This window comes from Equus asinus, chromosome 3 (genome assembly GCF_041296235.1).
Source record: "Equus asinus isolate D_3611 breed Donkey chromosome 3, EquAss-T2T_v2, whole genome shotgun sequence".
NCBI classification, from domain to species: Eukaryota; Metazoa; Chordata; class Mammalia; order Perissodactyla; family Equidae; genus Equus; species Equus asinus.
Window position 1 is genome coordinate 87894531 of NC_091792.1, and position 20524 is coordinate 87915054.

The 20524-nt window shown below is 35.4% G+C and overlaps 1 protein-coding gene across 3 annotated transcripts in view; it reads right to left on the reverse strand.

The window, feature by feature from the left end:
• Positions 1-20524, reverse strand: part of GRID2 (glutamate ionotropic receptor delta type subunit 2) — a 1392659-nt gene that overhangs the window by 923742 nt on the left and 448393 nt on the right. The window lies entirely within an intron of this gene.

Below are 20524 nucleotides of genomic sequence, written 5' to 3' on the forward strand. Positions count from 1 at the left end.
CTGTATAGAACTGAAGAGTTTACATACCGAAAGGAGACTGCAGAAGACATCACGCCACCCACTATTTCTAGAATATTTACAAGGATTCTGACACTTTCCTCAGCCAAAGGCTTTCTATCACCTCCTCTGCAGCCAGCACTACTCCTGTCTTCCATGACAAGATCCAAGGTTACACTGTGGGGTTTCCTTACTCTCCCTCTGTTGGCATTAGTGTCTTGAACCATCTGGACTTTGGCTGAATCAGCAACACTTGTTTGCTTCTTTCAGAATTTTTAGGTTTCTACCACCTTGAATTAGACTAACCCCCCAAATTCTTATGACATATTCATTCTCCCTTCATAGGGCTGCCCTGATACCTGGGCCAAGGCATTATTTCTCAGTTTCTAGACTTTCAACAAATTCTAAATAAGGGTGTCTGTTAGGGAAGAAGCATTAGCTTAACAGTTAGGAAGAAAGGGTTCTTGTGCAGCTCTCTCTTGACAAGCCATTAAACCACGGTGACTTTCTCCATTCCCATGTCTCAGGGCTGTGGTGAGAACCAAGTGAGAATTGAATGTGAAAGTGTTTTAACACGTAAATCTTTCATTGTTGTTTGTCACTTCTAGATTATTTCAAAACCAGTAATGTCTAAAAAAAGAAAATATAAGTGCTATTGTGCAGCCAGTAGTTAAAGCATCTAAAGTTCCATTCATCCGAAAAATATCTGATGCTTAGTAAAATAAAACACACATTAATTCTCATTATTATTCATATGTGATCAAAACCAGACACTCTTTTATCCTTTCTCATCATTGTGGGATACTGAGAATTTCTAAGTTTATGCCAATTAAAAACTGTATTTAATTAATACCAAAGATTACTTACGCAAAGGCTATGTGAATAGAAAAATCCTAAAAATCACAAGCATCTGGGTAAAAAATATCTCTCTAATCCAACTTGTTTATGTCATCCAAACTCTTAGGATAATATCCTCTCCTGTGCTTAGTCAGATATTTCTCAACATAGTCTTAGTATAATTTTTTAAATTTACTCACTGTTTTGTTTTAAATAGTAAGAATTACCATTAATGAAACCTATCTTATATGGTAAGCACTTTACATATGTTAGTTTATTCCCATTTAATAGGTAAATAAATGGAGATTTAATAATTAGCTTGAGATCATGGCGTTACTAAGTGAGGCAGCTGGGATTGCACCCTGCAGACATGACCCTATTATTCATTGTTTTAAACACTGTTGCCTGCTCATGATGCGTCTGTACACATGCCCCTTGCTTCAGTGCAGTGTTCTCAGTATTGGCTGCACATCAGAATCAGGCAGGAACTTAAAAAGCTTCTGATGCCCGGGCCCCTCTCTCAGAGACTGTGGTTTAATTAGTCTGTGATGGAGGTTTGTGGTGAAATGTGAGCATAAGTTTTAAATCCTCCCCTAGTGATTCTGATGCACAAACAACACTGAGAATCTCAGATTTGGCCAAAATTGTCTACTTTCTGGATGATCCTCTGAACACACAATATGCTTTCCTACCCTCAGAACCTCTGCCCATGCTGACAGAGAGTCGCCTGGTTGAAACAGCAAAGACTTTGGTGCAAGACAGAAATAAATGGTTCTGAGGGGCTGGCCCAATCGCATAGTGGTTAAGTTTGCATGCTGTGCTTCAGTGGCCCCAGGTCCGCTGGTTAGGATTCTGGGCGCAGACATACACACCACTTATCAAGCCATGCTGTGACGGCGTCCCATATACAAAGTAGAGGAAGACTGGCATGGATGTTAGCTCAGAGACCATCTTCCTCAAGCAAAAGGAGGAAGATTGGCAACAGATGTTAGCTCAGGGCCAATCTTCCTCATAAAAAAAGTAAATAAAAAAATGGTTTCGAATCACCAACCTATCACAGTGATTAGCTATATATAGTGAGAATGAGACTCACAACATAAATTTCCTCATTATTTAAAAATGAGAAAAATTAAATGCACCTTGCAGAATTATTGTGAAGGATATAATACTGTATATAAAATCACAGATAAGATATATAGGTAGTGTGGCTTCAGGGACATTTATGTAAACAATATGCTTCAAATATGTATTGCAGAAGGATGGTTGCCCACAGGCAGAAACAAATTGAGCGTGTTCGGCTTGGTTTTGTATAAGCTTCCCGTGTGCCTCTCATTCCCAGAAGAGACGCCAAGAGTGAAGGGAGCTTCCAGTGAGGCTCTTTGGCTCTGAGAGGGTGGGGATTCCAGTGGGACAGCATCTCATCAGGTTAATGTGAGAAAGCTTCCTCTGACTCTGCGTATATTTACTACTTGCTCATATCATTAAAGCTAAATCAACAGCTAATAAGTCTGAGAGCAAGATCATTTGCAAGCGACGCATCAAATTGGAGGGTTAATTGTCCAGTAGAATAGGCAAAATGGCTCTTATTAAGTTGAGCCTTCTGCTTAGAATGCCTTTTCTCATTCTACCTCCACCTGTCAAAATCTCATCATCATCCTCTAACATCTATCTCCAATTCCATTTTCCTTCTGAAATGCTTTCTGAATGCAAAGATAGAACTAATGACACTTCCAGTCTCTCTTGCATCAGCTAACTAGAATACAGAATAGAAAGCAGAATCTGCATCATTGATTCACTCATGAATTGAAATATAATTTATTGAGCACTAACTATACATTGTGCAGTCGGTTAGCATAGCAAAAATGGTATCCTTGCCCCTTATTAGTTTATAGTCTAGTGGGAATAACAGACATAAAAGCCACAAGTGAATTTTTGTGTGATAGTTGAGACAACAGAACAGGTTTGGATATAGTTATAACATAAAACAGAGCATGATTATTGATTTCTCACTGGTAGATGGGTCAGAAAAGATTTCACACAGATAGATATGATTGAGGTCAGTTTTGCAGTGCCTTTTTGATTGCATAGATTTCGGTGTCAATCATATCCTTGGCCCCGCTTTACTATTTATAGTCCTGTAACTTGGATATGATATATAACTTCGCTGTATCATTTCATCACCAAATTGCCATAGCATTCAGGTTAAACAATATGCATAAAGAATTTAGCAGGTTATCAAACATATAGTAAGCCATCAACAGATCACAGATTTTTTTGTATGGATCAAACATAGATTATTATGATAGTATTATAGATAGAACAATAAGAATGCAAAAAAAGGAAAGCATAAAAAGTCATGACAATTTCAAGGAACTGTTAGCAACTTATTGGAAAATGAGTATTAAAGATTATGGGAAATAAAGGGAGATATAGCTGCACAGTTATGCTGAAGCTAGAACTTAAGGGCTTTATATATGATCCTAAAGAGTGTGGACATTTCCCTCTAGGCAATAGGATTAAGGGGTAGTTGGGGGAATGGCATTCAAAGTTTTAAGGAGAGGAGTAATAGGATCAGATTATAATTTTTTTAAAACCACAACAATTAGATGCTGGAACTTGGGCTAAAGGATACTGATAAACTAGGCGATTAAGTTCAATTAAGAAATAGACAAAAAGATGTTATTGTTGATATTTAGAAATAAAGAAATTTTGAAGAACGAATAGGAAAGAAGGAAATGTGTTAAATTGAGTTTAAGGAGGGAGATTCAACATGACCTAATGACCAAGCAGATGTTGAATGTGGTGAACGTAGGGGTCCATGAGGCCTCCCAAGTTCCTCAATTGTATAATTAGGTGAAAGTCGGAAACATCATCAAAGATGGTTAAAAAGTGGGAGCAGATATTAGGGGAAAGATAACAAATGCAGTCCTAAGGTACAGGAGGGCATCTAGGTAGTTGCATACAAACTTCCGGACCTCAAAAGAGAGATATGCATTGAAAACACAGGAACACTGGATCTGTACCTATCTTTAAAATTAACCGCTTTTATCCATTGTAAGGTATTTGTCTTCATTTTAAACACAAACAGAGCATTGTAAGCTGTTACTGAGTTACATGCTTTATGTGCAATACTCCAATTAATCCATGGAAAATCCACATCAATTAGTAGTATGACAATCTCCACTTTACAGAAGAGGTATCTAAGCTTTTAAGATGCTTTTTTTTTTCCAGATAGCAGGTGAATAAAGTAGAAGTTGAATCTAGACCACTTGAATCAAGTGCCTGAGCTCTTTTTAGTATCTAATATTTGCACCTCTTTCCTTAGAAAATGCTTAAACTATCTGTAATTTTAGCATATTTAACCTCTATCTGCAAAGACTCCTTCCTTCTCTCCATAGTGGCTTTTTACTAAATTCTGATTCTGATACTTATTTTGCCTGGCTATATTTCAGACAGTCACTATGTAAACCTACAACTTGACAAGGAAACAAGCTTTAATGTATTAGTAGGAGTGAGATTTTTAAGGTTATTAAATTAAGAGACAATTAAATCTTCAGTAAAATGTACTTTAAAAAAAATTACTATTGGGGCCGGCCTGGTCGTGTAGTGCTTAGGTTCACACGCTCTGCTTCAGCGGCCTGGGGTTCGCTGGTTGAGATCCCAAGTGTGAACATACACACCACTTATCAAGCCATGCTGCAGTGGTGTCCCACATACAAAATAGAGGAAGATTAGCACAGATGTTAGCTCAGGGCCAAGCTTCCTCACCAAAAAAAAAAAAAAAAGCCAAAATAAATATTTAGGTATAATAAGATTGAGATGCTTCAGGCATCAATATATTGATAAAATATTAGTTAGTAAAATATTTTAGTGTTCAAATGTAAAATGATAAAGAAAATATCCTATACCTACCTTTAGCTAAATTAATAAAAAAATCAATGTGTAGCACTTTCCTTTGAAGGATAGAAACTTGTATTTCTAACTAGCTGATATCAAGACTTCTCATTTAACTTTCTGATGTTTAAAATAGCTTTCCTCTAACTTTCAGCAAGCTCAGTTGATTAATCTGGAGCTTGGTCAGTCTTTTTAATCAGATAGTGACTTTACATAGGCCCACACACGTACACACATGCTCACATACATACTAAGCAAAATGAATGTGCACTTACATAAATGTAGTTATCTTTGATGGTGATGACCTGTCTTTCCATGTAAAATGTCAGAATTTACATCATAGTTATAAGAATATATTTGTTAAAAGAGGCAACGTTTAGTTGAGGTGTTTTTGATTTGATTACCATTTGTGTGCAAAACACTATGTCCTGGGCATAAAAGGAATGGTTTCTTCTAGGAAATTCTGATTTGTTCAAAGAGTCAGTAAATAAGTACAGTCATCCCTCAGTATCCCTGGGATTGGTTCCAGGAGCCATTCGGATACCAAAGTCCTCGGATGCTCAAGTCTCTTAAATTAAACGGCCGTAGTATTTGCATAGAACCTACGCAGATTCTCCCGTGCACTTTAAATCATCTCTAGATTGCATACAACATCTAAAAAAATGTAAATTCCATGTAAACAGTTGTTATACTGCACTGTTTAGGAAATAATGACAAGAAAATAAGTGGGTACATGTTCAGTACAGACGCAACCACCGTAGGCCTTTTGATTAGAAGCTGGTTCAGTCTGTTAATGGAGAACCTGTGGATATGGAGGGCCTACTGCATATTGTGCCAGTTTCAAATGCATTGATTGTCAGGTCCAAATCCACCCTCTGTTGCCTCCTCTGCAATAATGGAGATGAGCTCTAAAAATATTTCTCCTTTGCCAACTTGCACTTTTGAAAACCTTGTCAATAGATGGCGCTAGAGGGACACTGGAGAAACAAGCGTTTCTCCATTTGGTCCCAGCGTGCTCCTCTCACCAGGCTTCTGCAGCGTAGCTGCTCCAGTGCCTGGCTCCTGTAGCACATGGTGGCCAGGAGCACCCAGCAATCAGCAGTTTCCTCTGGCTTGCTTTCTGGTGGCTTTAAAACGAATTCCAAGCCAAGGTGACTTCATAATCTAGTGCTGCCAGCGAGGTATCTCACCGTGAAGAGCTGACTCCAACATCCCCTTGAGTTGTTCTGCCATGAAAACCAACGTGCAACTTCTCCTTGTGGATGGCTTTTTCCATCACCCCCTCAGATGACACAGCTGTGGAGTGCTGGCACCTCCTTGGGTGGCTTTGCAGAGGAGTGGCGCTAGCTAGGATCCTCCCTATGGATGGCTTCTTTAGTACCCCAGAAGGAAGACGTCCAGCAAATTCTGCTGGTGCAGCACCTCAGTGACTTATCCACCATCCCGTGAGCCATGGCTGTGTCCTCTCAAATGAGGCTGTATGTCAGCCCTTGCAGGGGGTGTGGAGGGTCTTCCTTGGGTGCAACAGCTCAGCTCTAGAGGTAGTGGCTGCTCTTTATATCAACTATTCCTATATTCTATAAATGAGTCCTCTTTAATTATTACTCGTCAATCCATCACTCCAATACTCTGTTATATCTGTTTATTCTGTATATTAAACTTTGCCTCTTCAAATTACTGCGTGGCTTCTGTTTCCTGATGAGCCTTTGACTATTATATACATCAAAAGTAACACAAGACTTAATCTAAAGCTCAAGTAGCAATAATACAAGACAAAACACAAAATGTGCCCTGAGGCATAGGAGGAACAGCAAGCTTGCACCAAAGGATAAAAGTATCAATAAAACGTTTCATGGACTTTGAGTTAGATCTCTAAAGATAGAGGAGAATTTTTTTTCAGGTAGAGAAGAAAGGGACAAATTTCTGAGAATGGCTTTAGCAAAGGAACTCTCTTTACATTGTTAGAGAATCACTGAGTAGGAACAGAGGATGGAGGGTAAATGTAGGAGATTAATTAGGCTAGAAATATGTGTGGGAGCAGTTACAATCAATCTTTCAATGTGAGGCCAAGGATTTTGCACATATCACACTGGTGAGCTAAACAGATTTTCACCAAAAAATGTCTGTTTCCTTTAGAAATCCAGTTTGTTATCAGTTACTTTATCTTAGGAGCCCTGACATATAATATGCTCTTTCTTGCTCCTTAAACAAAATCATATGCTCCCATCTTTAAAAATGTGTATATATATCCATCACTATGAATAAGTATGAGAAGAATTCTGAGAAGCCTGCATGAATATAAATATGTATTCAAAACACGAACAACATCTGAAAGCATTTGTCAAAGATGCCAGACACTGAGAGCACTATTTGTATTGTGAATATTAAAACTTTTGTATTTTGCTAAAATATATAAATGGTGGGGAACCAGAAGAAGTGTATTTAATTAATTTCCTTCATATGTCCATATTTTAATCATCAGTTATAATTTGAGAACTGCAGGGCACAGGGTTTACCATTTCAAGAAAAAGCCCAATGGAAAACTGAGGATATATATACATGTCTTTAAAAGCCGTGCATGCATGCGCACACAGACACACACACACACACACACACACACACACACACACAAAAGGGTGAACCTTAGTCAATATCTAAAGGAATTGAGTTTAGTCCTGGATGGGACATTATCAAAGTCATAAAAGGGATATTCCACAGGGGTTTAAATAATGCATTCTTTTCCCATTTTGTTACACTCTGAGTGAGGCTGAACTGTCAGGCACCTGTCAAGTCGAAAGGAACTTCAAGCAACACCTTCAAGAAGTAGCAAATTAAGTATATGTCAATGAATGGGAATGTCAAACACGCCAGAATTATAGACACTTTCTGTATCAGGTTGCAGGATTATTTACAAAGCATTGTGTACCTGCACAGCATACATCAGGTTTTCATTCATCATATGCTGGTGATCTTAGCATCACCATATATAATTCCACTTGGCTAAGAAAACAAAAATCTCCACATGAAGTTGTCTCATTAAAATAGAGGTGTTAGGCTAAATTGATGGTTGCTATTGAAACATTTCATATCAAATCACAGAAGCAGTGCTACAATTAACATGGACTTGACTTTGCATTTCAATTTGTGTTTGCATCCTTTCTTTTACTCTAATTTTTGAATCCAAATACTGTTCCATTTTCTCAAGGAAGAGAGTTTCTACCTCCAAAACCACAGCATCCCCAAAAAGAATATTTTTATTAAATCTGTTACACTGATTTTAATTTATCATTTTCACTATGTAAAGATGTGTTTGCAATCTGCATTAAAATGGTAAATCAAACTGATTTATTTTTAAATGTCTAAACTAACATGGATTTCACTTTTTGATAATGAATACTTCCCTTTCTCGGGAAAATGCTGATAGTTATATGATTAACGTACACTTCATTTGAAAATCAGCCTACATAATAAGCTATTGTTAAAAATAATTTTCAATAGATTCACATGGAGATTGTACAGACGTTCCAAGTGGAGGCTCTGTAGCTGTTAATATATTGAATGTTCTAGGCAGCAAATAATCAGAGTTCACTTAGATGGGATGCCTTTTTTCAGGACATTAAAAGTTGGCTGATGAGCATTCCTTCAAGATGATCGAATTTGACAGATAAAGATGTCTTAAAAATGTGCTTACGCATGAAGAAGTACTTCAGTATTTTAAATTATTTGTTTAACTCTTCATAGGTTGTAAAAGTTTATTGAACATTTGTTCAATGGTATTAGCATTTTTAGATATCTCTTCTATTTAAATGTGACTGTTCTTTTTTGTCAACAGTCTATGTCTTACTCAAAATACAGCGATAGTCTAAAATTTAATTACACTAATTTGAATAGGGTCATGGAAAAAAAATCATATCGGTCACGTCCCCCGAATCATTCTTTAGGTATGTCAATCTAATCTTGGAGCTCTAAAGAAAAATAGAAAACTGAGTCAATTTACTTTTTTACCAACATCTGGATATTTGGCATCATAGGTAAATTTGATGGTTAATGATTCCACATAAATTTCAGTTTATCTCAGTGTTTTGCAATTAAATGTAACCTTCCATTACACGACGGTTAAATGCATGCAAAATATACAAAATAAAAAAAAATCATACTGAAAGCAATTATTTTAGTGATAATAATGAAAACTTTTAAAAATATGGAAATTTGGGTATGCAATGTACAAAACAACAGAAATATCCTTTCCAACACATGACACTGGAGTAGAAGAAAGGAATAAATATGGGGAAAATATTAAAATATTTGTTTACTTTATTATATTAAAAAGTATATGGAAGGGGGCCGGCCTGGTGGCGCAGCAGTTAAGTTTGCACATTCTGCTTCCGCAGCCCGGGCCTCACCCCTTCAGATCCCGGGTGCGGACCTGTGCACTGCTTGTCAGGCCATGCTGTGGCAGGCATCCCACATATAAAGTGAAGGAAGATGGGCACGGCTGTTGGCTCAGGGCCAGTCTTTCTCAGCAAAAAAGAGGAGAATTGGCAGCAGATGTTAGCTCAGGGCTAATCTTCCTCAAAAAAAAAAGTATATAAAAGAAATCTACATTTCCAGTTAGAGAAAGATACTTTTAGAAGTTGTGTCAAGGTATTCAGGGGCAGTTGAATACTGCAAAAATATAGACACTCTTGATTAGGTAACTAAGTACACCTTAATTTATTCTAGATATTGTGTATCAGGTGAACTAAAAAGATTTGATTTTTGCTCCAGAGAAGTTTATAATGTGTATCTATTTAAGTAAATATAAACTTTCAGTCAGAAATATGAACTGTTATGACTTTATTTCAATTATTCATTTTTCTTACTGTGGTAAGAATTTGTAAGACTGCCTATGAAAGTGATTTGTAGATAGGCTTGTGTATTTATAATTATCTCATGACTTTTATAATCTCTGGGGTATCAATAATACTGCCAATGTGAAATATGATAAAAAGTCACTTGTAGGGACCGGCCCCACGGCGTAGTGGTTAAGTTTGGCACACTCTGCTTCAGCAGCCCAGGTTCAGGGGTTCAGATCATGGTCGCGGACCTATACCACTCATCAGCCATGCTGTGGCAGCATCCCACATACAAAATAGAGCAAGATTTGCATAGATGTTTGCTCATGGCTAATCTTCCTCAGGCGCAAGAAGAGGAAAATTGGCAACAGATGTTAGCACAGGGCAAATCTTCCTCACCAAAAAAAATAAAAAAAGTTACTTGTAGAGTAACAATTTTTTAAAATTCTTACAGTGTGCTGTGACTCATGAAAATGAACACATCCAACTGTTGTTAAAAAATAGGACTTACAAATTTAAAGAATATCTTCCCTTAAATTTGCAAAAGACTTCAAAGTTCTAATTCCATCAAATTAGAAGACCATACCATGAATGAACACATTTTCAAAAAATCATAAGCTCTTTTAGAGACATAAGAGGCATTCAAATATCTATTGTTAAGACAAATACTAAACTTGATATAAAATAACTTGATATTTTAAGCAATAATTCACAAATATAGGAAACATGAAGTTACGTTAAAATTATGTTTCATGTTGAGGAATTATCAATAGAATTTTCAGTTTGTATCAGATGAAATATTGTATGTGTATATTTGAAAAGAAAAGTGAACAGAATCACCATTTGTTGATTACTTACCTAGTATGAGAAAAACTAAAAATTGACGCATGCATAGTGCAATCTGAAAAAAGTAGTAAAATCCGAATTTAATTAAAAACTATCCATAATTCTATCACCCAAATATGCACTGTTATTTTTCTTGTTACTGGCTTAATTTCCTTTGTGATGCTTTCATTATATCTACTATTTACCTGTGTCAAATAGTCTTTATGCATGTGGACAAAAACAAAGATATATGTCATTTGACTTTATATTATTTTGTAATGTTATCATCATGAAGCATTAATAGATTTTAGCATTTTTAATCTATTTTAACATAAACTTGCTCCTATTTTATTACATATTCTCTGAAAAAATAAATATGTATACATAGCATTCCCAGGCATAAGTAAGCCTCATTTCTTTAATCATTCTCTATTTCTGAATACCTATATTTTCCTAATTTTTTATTACTAGAAGGTCTGTGATGAGCATCTTTATATATTAATATCTGTGTGCCATCTCTATTTCATTAATGATATAAATTTCTAGGGCTTGAGTATAATTAATGTAGAATACACATATAAAGATTAACTAAATTAAAATGATTACCATGACCTTTTCTAGTCCCTCTTTGACGTAAATGCACTTCTTGCCCTTGACCTCTCTCAAAATAAAAGTAAGTTCAAAATAACATCCTTTCTTATCCTATTTCTGTACCTCTACAGCTGGCCAAGGTGGGCTAAAGGAAGAGACTATTCATGAAATTGCTCAAACTGAGGCTGAGTGGGCATTTATCAAGAATATTGGCAAAGGAAATGCTGCAATTTAGGCTAGAAGACCCTTTTTGGGGTCTCCTTCAAATATAAGATTCTGGAATTCCTTGAAGTAATTAAGAAGACTAATCAAGTTCTTTGGAAAAGTGGTCCAAAATTGTTAAATGCATATTCAATAAAATATTTCACAAATTATGGCATGTATTATATGAATATCTGTTAAACAGATATTTGGACTAGAGAGGATTTTAACAAAGTTTATTCTGTACTCTATAGTAAATTTGCAGTGTTGTTAGTTGAGCATAGATTACCTCAAAATTACTTATGCAGCTCTAATTTATTGCTGATTATTTTTACCCTTCTAAGGTCCAATTAATATTTATTTTTATTTGCATATTGGCTCCAACTGAGCAATGGGAACTAAGATTTCTTAATTCTAACTACTAAGGAATGCTATCGCTCATAATAGTCAAGCTAAAGGTCATGAATGAGAAAGTATTAATACAATGTCATGTTTCTGAGAAGACAATTTAACAATATACTACCGCAATATTTTGGCAGAATGTGTTTTCTTGCTGAGATGATGGAGCCATTTCTGCAGCTTTACTATGTGGATTACATTTGCATAATATTCCTGAAATTAAGAAAATTAACTTCAGCATTCTATTGGTTTATATATTTATTCAATCAAAATGCTCTCAACTAAGACATCCTTTGAGTGACTCACTTTTTTTCCATCATCTATTCTAGAATATAATATTGTCTCTAAACATTTCACTCTATCCAATTGAGAATATCAGTTTCTAAGTGTCAGCCAATGTGGGAGTGAAACAGTGAAAACAATTTCACAATCATTTGCAAAATTTATTAGCATGAGTGCATTTTGCTGGGTTAGAGTAGTTACAAATTTCATGTTCTGTGACCTCAAAGGAATACTGTGTGTAATGTAGACATTAGCTAGAACCCAACACTTTAGATATGTCTAGTGAATTGATCTTTTAGCTCAGTTCTACTGGTCTCTGGCCCTGTTTAGAAGCTTAAGTTTTACAAAAAAGAAAGCACTAAGGAAATTTTCGGTGAGTGTCTTATCTTCCTTTGACTTTAAGATTTCTTCTAGAATGGAAGTTGCCTTTCACAATTAAATCATTTCTCTTCTTACATTCTTTATTCTCTGCAGTTGTTTATTTATATTCTAAAATTATTCTGTTAAACTGTTTGTAAGCAGTATAATGGTTTATGCTAATCTTATGGACAAATAAGAAATTCTGGTTTGACTTTATACCTTACTGGTTCAAGTAAAATAGTTGATATTTGTATTAGTTTCCTATTGATGCTGTAACAAATTACCACAAAATTAGTGGTTTTAAACAACATAAATATATTATCTTACCATTCCAGAGGCCAGGAATCCAAAATGGATCTTATGGAGCTAAATCCAGTGTTTCACCAGAGCTGTGCTCCTTCTGGAAGCTTTAGAGGAGAATCTGTTTCCTTGCTTTTTCCAGCATCTCAAGACCACCCACATTCCTTGGCTCATGGCGTTTTCCTTCATCTTCAGAGCCAGCAGTGCAGCATCTTGAAATTTTTCTCCTGCTCTGACACTTTTGTCTCTCTCTTATAAGGACCCTTGTGATTATAGTCTACCCTCAGATAATCTGGGCAAGATCCTCAATTTAATTATATCTGCAAAACTCCTTTGCCTTTAGGTAACACATTCACAGGTTTCAAGGATTAGGATCCGGACCCACTGCGGGCCATTATTCTGCCTACCGAAACAGTTAAGATAGTTCACCTTAAGCTACTATCCACACAATAAAACACACAGTCATATACACACACATATATGCAGACATGCATGCACACACACATATACACAAAAGTTGTAAACATTTAGATAAAAGTACAAGGCAGGAAAACTATATTTAAAACAGAACTTGAAGTTGTAATGATACAGTCTATGTAGATTTTTTCCAGTCTTGTTACTTCTGTCTGTACACTCATTTTCAATATATCTTATCAGTGTCTCCTTTCATTTACAATTTTAGGCTTTTTGTATATAGATGCATATAGTAATTATTCTATGTCTCATGACCATCTTTTTGCTAGTAATTCTTTTTACTTTCATAATGTTATAGCTTTTATTATTCATATAAAATCTTCACATATTATTCATCTGAGAAATATTCTAGTTACAAGAGCTTGTCTCCTTTGCTTACCTAATTTTACTCCTTTTCTTGTGCAGACACTAATGCTTGTTTGATAGTGGGATTTTTGGACATCACAGTTAAAATATTCATCATTGAAAGGAAATATACTAAAAATATAAAAATGAGTAGCAACTTTAATTAACATACATGTTGTCTAAATAGTTCTTGCGCTTATAAGTCTTCTGAAAATAAGCAAAAGGTACACTTCTTCTGTAGAGACAATATACAGACAATCCAGAAAAAAAAATCAGATAAGAAACTCTCTCTGTAGGACAAACTTTTAAGAATCATATTAGTTCCTCAGGATTAAATGAAATGAAAGTAAATTCGATCTTAAGTATTTAAGGCAATTACTTATATTTGGAAATGACCATATAGCCTGAAATTTAGAACTTTATTGGGTGCATATGTAGACAAATGTGCCCTTATAACTGCAAGAGAAAAAAGATGACTATTTCTAAAGATTATAAATAAATAATTCACACAGTGCTTTTAAATTCCATATTCTATCTGAACTTCACTCTTTTATGTCTCACAACATGTATCACAATTATTTTCATCTCTGGACTTTTATTCATGATTATTTTCTTTGCTGAAATGACTTCGCCTTTGCTGTCTGCCTATCTAAATATCATAAATCTTTCAATTTCAATTATAATAATGACTTCCTCTACTTAATGAGTTAGTCACTTAATGTCCCTTAAGTCTTTGTTTTCTTATCTATAAAATGCAGAACTTTTGAAAGATAAAACAAAATATTGCAAGTACAATTACTGTGTAAATTATAAATGCCATCAAAATAACAATAATTATTAATATCTTAGACCATATTTGGATATATATGAGAGGCTCTGATATACCCTAGGTCATAGTCATTATGCTTAATGCTAAATATAAATTAAAAATAGGATGTATTACTTGGTGTAAAGAAAAATATATAGCCTAATAGTGGAGATAGACAAATAAATGGTAATTATTAAATAATTGTTAAACAAGATACATATGAGGAAAGGGGTCAGAAAATGGTATTATAGAGCTTGGAGGAGGAGCACCTGAGTCAGGTTTGGAACAATAGGTGAAAATAATTTTATTACTGCACTTCTTCACTTAATATAATCCTTTACTATTGATAAGAACAAAATGACCAAGTGTCCAATGCTCATATATTAGTAAAAATTTTTTGTGAAGGAGGAAGATTTTTGGTTCTTTTAAGAAAGATTTTATATAAGGCTGAATCTTAAATCATGCTTCAGTCTCACAGAGAGTGAATGGAATCTCTTAAAATGATGAAAATATACTTTGTTTTGATATCTATAAAGGTGTATGTGTGTTTTTGTAAGAAGGAGAGAAAAAGAAAACCAAATATGATTTGTAGAATTGAAAAGAAAATGAAAGAGAGACAATATAAATCTTGGAAAACAGCTCCAAAAAAATTATATATGGATAAACTCTAGAGTTTCTCAATAGGAGGAAATTACCCTCTTTAAAATAGCAGATAACTGGATTTTTTAGAGATTAACAGAACTCTAGAGCATCTAAATTCAGAATTTACCAAATTGTGTCGTCAAAATACATCATATCAGTAGGTGTTTCTACCCATCACAAGCAGGAAAGATAAGGTTTACCTGATTATTTTTAATGGACTTTATTTTTGGCATTTTATGTTTACAACAAAATTGAGCAGATCGTACAGTGATTTCTCGGATCCCCGCTGTCCAGACACGTGCATAGCCTCCCACACTGTCAACATCCCTCAAGGGTGGAACATTTGTTACAATTGATGAACCTACATTGACACATTGCAATCACCCAAAGTCCATAGTTTATATTACTGTTCACTGTTGGTGTTGTACATTCTGTGGGTTTGGAAAAATGTATAACGACATGTCTCCACCAATACAGTACCATACAGGATATTTTCACTGCCTTTAAAATCCTCTGTGCTCCACCTCTTCATCAGTCCTTTCCCCTAACCCATGGCAACCGATGATTTTTTTACTATTTCCATAGATTTATCTTTTCCAGAACATCACATGGTTGAAATCATATAGTATGTAGCCTTTTCAGACTGGCTTCTTTCACTTAGTAATACCCATTTAAGCTTCTTCCATGTCTTTAATGGCTTGATAACACTTTTTAGTGCTGAAAAACTATTTTATTGTCTGAATGGGCCAGTTTATGTATCCATTCACCTACTGAAAGTAACAGGAATATGATAAAAGAGGTATGATGACATAGTTTAAAAAGACTGAACTCCACTAGTTTTTAGCTGTGTAAACACAAAGAAAGTTTTTAACATCTCTGTTTCTGTTTCATCATGTGTAAAATGAAGATAATAATAGTATACATCTCATCGACTTATTATGAGAGTAAATGAGTTAATATATGTAAAGCTCAGAATAGCTTTGGCACATAATAAAAGCAGAAGAAATATTAGCTAGTATTAGCATTAGTAATAAGAGTTTAGGCAAGAACAAATAACCAAATAAAGTTGAGTAATGTAAATTATTATTCCCATCAGTTTTTCATCTTAAATGTTAACTGCTGCCCTAATAACCATAAGGCTAAAATTGTTATTAAATTTAGGCTTTAGACTATTTACAAAGCAGACTTCAACTAGGACACTTATGAATAAACTATAAGTACGTTACTTCCTCAATTGCAGTTGCATTTGCAAACTCACAAAGCAATCCTGATGTATTAATTAAGTTACATGATACTTGGAACTGCTGAATTCTCAGTTTCCCAATTCTCCTTTCAGTTATGACTAGAGAATACAGAATTAAAGCAGTCTTACATGAGAATACTAATCAAGGAAACAATTTCTTACACAAAACAAAAATACCTCATTAAAATTCATATCCTAAACTTTGCTATTATTGTTATACTGGATACTCATATACAAAATCACCTAATAATTTAAGCTTTTATTTTTTATTTTATAACCAAACTAAACCACAGTATCCTCTGCAGCTTTTTCTTCTAACATATAGGATAAATAATGTGGCCTTCGACACACAAATTGCCACTGCTAGTATCTGTTAGGATTTTTAATACTTAAAACTAGAACAATTTTGTGCTTATGCAAAAATTATTAATGTTTATCTTCAAACCAAGCTCACTCTGAAAAATATATTACACAAAATAGGATAATTAAATAGATAGAATATTTCACCATATGATTTATTTAATAGCATAATGAAACTATATGTGCACAAAGAAACTAAATAAGCCAAGCATTATGAGTTGAATTGCGTTTCCCAGAAAGTTATGTTGCAGATCTAACCCCTCATGCCTGTGAATCTGACCTTATTTGGAAATAAGATCTTTGCTGATATTACCAAGTTGAGATGAGGTCATTAGGGTGGGATCTAATCAAACACGATTGGTGTCCATATAAGAAGAGTGAAATTTGAACAAAAACACATGCAGAGAGGAGACGACCATGTGAAGACACAGACACAGAAGGAAGCCAGGCATGCGAAGACAGAGGCAGAGAATAGAATAATGCTGCCACAAGCCAAGGAATGCCAAGGGCTACCAGAAGCTGGAAAAGGCAAAGAAGAGCCCATCCCTTGAAGCGGTGAAAGGACGGTGACTCTGCGGACACCTTATTTGTACTTCCTGCCTCCAGAACTGTGAGAGAATAAATTCCCACTGTTTTCAGCCACCTAGTTTGTGGCACTTTGTTACAGCAGCTTTAAGGAACTAAGACACCAAGACTGCATGGCTGTACATTTTTTAGCATTCGGTGGATTAAAAGTAATTATTTTCATACATGCAGATTCCCTTAAAAACAAAACTAACACATGAATGGTTTCCAGATGAAGCAAAATAAAAAATGCTCTGGGAATCCTTTCACTGAATTTAACATGGCACAGACACGGAAGAAAAGTTACTATGAAAGGAAGGGCAGGGCCTGCTGGGAGCGGCATCAAGTCCTGGAGATACAAATTTTTCTCATAATATATGGGTTATCTACCATTAGGAAGAGCACTCATTGTTAGGAAAAGATAAAACAAAAGTGACATCAAAGTAATGTATTTTCTTCCCATCTTTGTTGTACTTAACCATTATATCTACATTTATTACTAGGCTTTTATTTATACATGTGTTAAAACTCCACGATATTGTTATAAAATATGCATGGTATCTAACAGGGACTCCAGGAAAACTCTCAAGTTACATCAGTTTATTGTGGTCACAAAGGGATATTGAATTTCCCAAAACTATAGTTCTCACTAAGAAAATGGAAATAGAATGCCAGCTTTAGTTAACAGCTGCCAATTCTTTGTTTTGCTTTATTCTCTCAAATATTGTAGAGGTAAATGCCATTATATCAAGAGGAAGTCAATAGTAATGATTCAGAGCATTCCTCAAGGCAGAAAACCAAATATGAAGTCTCTAGAAAAGAGCCTGATATTACTTTGACAACAAATACTACCTTCAAAACAGGCAGCCGACAATGAACAGTTTTATCCTATCTCTTTGATCTGTGAGGGCAGTCTTGTGTTTTCTTATCGAGCTACTCTTTGTAAGATCTCTTTTGGTTTCACAAAAGTTTTGCACTTTAATGAGACAGAAATGTGCCCCAATAATACTGCTCCTTTTAATTCAAACCCTATTCCTAACCTGCACCCCTGGAATGAAGGGGCCTGGGTAATGACAGAGACAGCGCAGGGCAGTGCTCCCACAAGCAGATAATAAGTTGAAGAAGACGTCTGTTTTCTTTCTTTGTCCACATAGATCACATCTTGTGATCTCTGCTTGCCCTGTTGGTAAAAAAGCACTATAGTTTTTTCTCTGTCAACAAATATGTATATGGGAACTGTTCGGCGTGGGGTTACATGGCCATATTCTGACCCTCCGTCTCTTCTAAACATGGACTACTGTTGGGACCTGGAGACTACTTTAAATACAATTGAAACTTAGGCATTCCAGAAACCAGTGTAGGAACAGCCACTATGGGAAACACTCTGAGGAGGGTTGCCACTCCAGCAGAGCATAAGGTGAAGATCTTCAATCTCACGGTTTCCAAGAATGGGGGCAGCGACCTCATAACCAACTTAGACGAATGCCCTCAGGACAGGGGTGACTGCTCCCCTACTCTGCTTTTGCAACACCAGGGAGGAATTATGGTATCAGGCTGAAGCCGCCCCTCCACATCTTGACCTAGAGAAACCACAATGCTACCTGTCTTCCTTCTCCTCCATCCCTCACCACACAGCTTCCCGATAGCCTGGGAGTCTATTTGCTACGAACCTTCCAACTCTATTTCTTCATGCCTGATAATCCACCATCAGACCCCAATAGCCAGGTCTCCAAGAAGAACCCTAGACACAGCTGTGTCAGTCAAGGCCCAAGCAAGAATCAAATGGTACACTCAAATAGTACAAGTTTTAACGAAGGGACTACTTGAAAAAGTGTGGACAGAAGGTAGGAAAGCATAGTTCAGTACCCCAGGGCATGGTTTCCTTCTAGGTCTGAAAGATTGAAGAGAGAGAGTAGTTCCTGGAATCCAGAAAGAGAGCTATTTGGAGAGGGCCTCATGATAGATGTTATAATCTTCGGTCAAAAGACAGCCAGGCCACAGTGACCTCATAGGCATAAACCTCAGAAGATAAATAGCCTGACTTTATGCTCCTTCTTTGGCAAAAGCCTTCAGGAAGCCAAAGGGCAAAACCCTCTTGACATAGTGCATATAGTACGGCTTCCGAGGGCATAGAGCAATGAAGAAAAAGTTGCAGAGGTATTCATAAGGGAAAATGAAACATCTTGAAACTTAACCTGAAAGATATCGCTTTCATGAAAGGGTAAAAGACAGACTTCTTTTTCATTACATGCAATGAACACATAAAATATACCATCCGTATCCCCTATTTAAGATAATCAGTCCACTACTATTTCTACTACACAAAAATTAGATTAAGATAAAGTTGATGAATACAAGAAGAGTAGTGAGCAATACATCTTATATAATATCTAGTTAAATATAAATTGATGAGAATGTGACTGATATCCATAACACAAAGCAACACGCAGCTGCCACAGTATGACAACCAACAGACGGGTGGCATGGTTCCATTACAGAAAACGAATCCAGGCCACAGTGGTGAAAGTGCAAACCTTAAACACTAGACCACCAGGGCTGGCTCAAAGGCATCTTGCAAATGAACAATTATGCCTCTAAATAACCACCAGAGCAAGGAGTAAAACAAAATGGAAGTTACAAACTATGGAAAAGTGAAGAAAAAAGGAAGAATCTATTAAAATCAATGACATATAGCCAAAAATATTCTCAGTGATTTCATAGTGGAATTCCACTAACTTTGAAGGAACAGGTAAGCCCTTGATAGTCAGTTATTCAGAATATTCAAAAAGGGAAAACTTCCTAAATTCTTTTACAAAGTTAGCAAAGCCCTAACAACAACATCAAAAATCAGAAAAAAATCATTTATAGGCCAATGTCACACGTAAATATAGATGAAAACTTCTAGGTAAAATACTACAAATTCATTCCAGCAGTGCGTTAGAGTATGCAACATGGACAAGTAGGTTTAAGTGACAAATGCAAGGGCAGTTCAATATTAACAATTCTCTGAATATATTTTATTGCAGCAATAGTTAAAAGATAAAAATGTATAATTATTTAAATATATTTTGAATATGTATTGGGTAAAATTCAGCAGCTAGTCATAATTTTACTAAACTCTAAGTGAAATAGATTAGAAAAAGCTCATAAAATTTGTATACGTGAGGTTTTAAAAAATCTTACACAAAATTCATGTTAAATTCCAAAATACTAAAAGCACTGCCAAAAAAAAAATCGTGACCAAGATAGGAATGCTAGTCGATGATTATTTAACAGTGTGGGAAATTTTATCAAATCCAACAACTTAAGAAAGTAAGTTGCATAATTAGTGAAAAAGAAGAGATAAAAATCACCTTATTTATTTTTCAGATAACATGATAGATACTTCTAACGTTCAAATGACTCATTCAAAACAAAGATGCACATATACAAACGAAAAATATGACACTTGTACGAATATAGAACATATGTGTGTATAAATCTAGGTATATACAGTCATATGTCACTTAACGATGGAAATACATTCTGAGAAATGCATCCTTAGATGATTTCGTCACTGTGCGAACA